We start from the raw sequence: 2764 nt of genomic DNA, 5'->3' as shown, positions 1-2764 counted from the left end.
CAAGTCAAAGGTCGGAAAATTGGCTTTTTCACCGAAAATAGTGTTTTTGGTGTCTTTTAACAAAAATTAAATTTAGGTTGGTATATCCCGACAAAAAATTTTTGGTGACGTATATCCCCACAAAATGCCCTATTACCCTGGTATATCCCCACAAAAAAACTCAACATTTTATTATTATTTTCTCTCTATCTCTCTCATGAGGGGTTGACAACTCTTAGGATCACCCAAATATTTTCCAACATCTACACCACTATTTCATTATGTTAATTAATAATTAACAACCCTCCACTCACATTTATTAGCTTTGCTTTCCCCGGCCCTAGTTATCTGGTTTGGTCCAGTGGGGTTTTTTTAAAAAGATTTGCGGTGAATGTAATATCAATCCTTTCGATTCTTTTTTTTTTCTCATCTATAGTTCATGTGATCGAGTTAGGAAAACTTTTGATAACCTTATTTTTTCATTTATATATAAATGGCAATATTATCTTGTTGGGGTCAGATTTGTTTTATTTTGACATTGTAGTCCCTTCTTTTATTTATAAACCATGGTCAAAGTGAAATTTATGAATAGTGTAAAAAGTACAAGTGTTGCATGTAATATGAAACGAAAGAAGTATATGATTTTTGTTTTTTTTATTCTTAATTTGAGGTTGAAACATACTACCCCATACTCTTTAAGATCATCTCTCGAAAATAGATAGGTAAGTTATAGTCCTACTATAGTAATATTTTGTTATTATTGGCTTCAATGATATTATGGAAGCAATATACTCTTATTCTTAATATGGTTCATTATTCTTATAGTCATACTCGCCACATGATACCTCTGTTACTCTACTAGAATTGTCCAATAATGTGTACATAAGTCATGTCAATTAACAAAAGTAAAATTAATTAGCTTTCAAAAAGCTAAGATTTGAGCATGTGACCTCTTGCTATTATACGTTACACAATTACCATCTCAACCAAGTTATAATCATGCTTTAAGTGTCCATATTATTATATTTGTACCTTTTGAATGTTGAATTTTCCTTAATATATTTTAGTGGGAGTGGAAAGAAATGCATATCAAGTCGGAAACACAATACCAACCCGGGACAAAGCCCGGGCCGACTATAAATATATTAAAAGACGGGGAAACGCCCGGGCCCAAATACTATAAATATATTTAAAGGCGTTCCTAAACAAGGCACTGTGCCACAAGGTGCTCTCTCTAGGGAGTTTTAGTTCATGTAATTCATTTACAATAATAAAAAAAAAATTAGAAATTGCATTGTATAGGTTTTGATTACATGACCTCAAATTCATAAACTAAAGTTTTAACCACTAGATCAAGTTGTATTTAGTGTTACTATCATTTTAAAGTACAATGTTAGTAAATGAATTTTTTTCTTAACCGTGACATAACCCGAACCTAATAACTAGTTATATTATAAAACTCGGATCATCCCATTTGGCCAATAATGAAGAACTAGTATTACCAAGTTATACTAGATTATCCATCCCTTCTAAATCAAGTTCAACATTTTATTAAAGTTCTCACCTCCTTATCAATATTATCTTATTAAAATCTCCTACTAACTCTAATTGAGACGTTTAATTTCAAATAAAAATGTCTCAACAGTAACTCAAAACTCTAATTAGAATATTATATTGTTTTAATGTTTTTGCTAGCAATTTCTATATATTGCACACTTGGAGTCTTGGATGCTCATATAATATAAAGCTAATTTTTTTTTCATTGCTCTCCACGAGAGTTTTCTCTAGCTATATAAAATGAGTCATATGTCTCTCGGCCTAGGGCAAATTAATTCAAATTCATCTACTCATTGATTATTTGACGGGATACTATACGTTGTTCGTCTACTAATACATTTGTTTGATCAAATCAAGAATAATCTCAAGTAAAACAAATTGATGAACTCCCTCGTGGAAGATTGTGTAAGACAACATAATGAAAGAGGACATGGAAAAAAAAAATCAGATATCATTTAGAATCATACGTGTTTGCTAAATTTGATCTTGCGACTTTCAATTATTGAAAATGTTAATTTCAAGAAGAAAAATAATAATAATGAAATTAAAACATAAAAAACATAGTGCACGCTTCAAAGAAGAGGTCTCTTTTGAGTTGGTAAGAAAGACGACCGTGATCTAACCTTAACCCTCTTGGTTCCCTTGTAAGAGCTTTGGCTATTTACTTAAGTCAAATTCTTCTACTAATTGATTCTTTGACGGGAAATTATATGTTATTCTTCTAAAACTGCAATTGGTTTGATCAAATGAAGAGTAATCTTAAGAATAACTAAAACATAAAAACAAGTTGTGAGCTCCCTGATGGAAGGATGTATAAAACAACGGAATGAAAAAGGACATGAAAGAGTCCAATCTCATTTAGAACGCAATAATGCAGTTAATTTATCTTTATAATTTTTTAAAGGAGTTATTTTTATAATTATAGTGATAATAAGAGATGTTAATGGTCAAAGTTGTACATCAACAAATATGCAAGTTAAATTGGATCGTTGATTGAAAAACAGAGAAGTATTAGTTTGAGGTCCTTAACCATAGTATGCTAAGGTATTTCTCATGTCCGCAACTATAGTTGGTAATAGTATCATCTTCTTTTGGAGCATATCATTATTCTCATCAAGACGTTTCTTTTAGTTCCTTCATGCTCAACATCTTCTTCTCCATTATTTCATGGATTATAACACGTTGTAATTACGTAATTATAATACACATTTTTTCTTCTAGCTAGGTT

Source organism: Beta vulgaris, chromosome 6 (assembly GCF_026745355.1).
Source record: "Beta vulgaris subsp. vulgaris cultivar EL10 chromosome 6, EL10.2, whole genome shotgun sequence".
Taxonomy (NCBI): Eukaryota; Viridiplantae; Streptophyta; class Magnoliopsida; order Caryophyllales; family Amaranthaceae; genus Beta; species Beta vulgaris.
The sequence above is the reverse complement of the archived record's forward strand: the minus strand, read 5'-3'. Positions refer to the sequence as shown.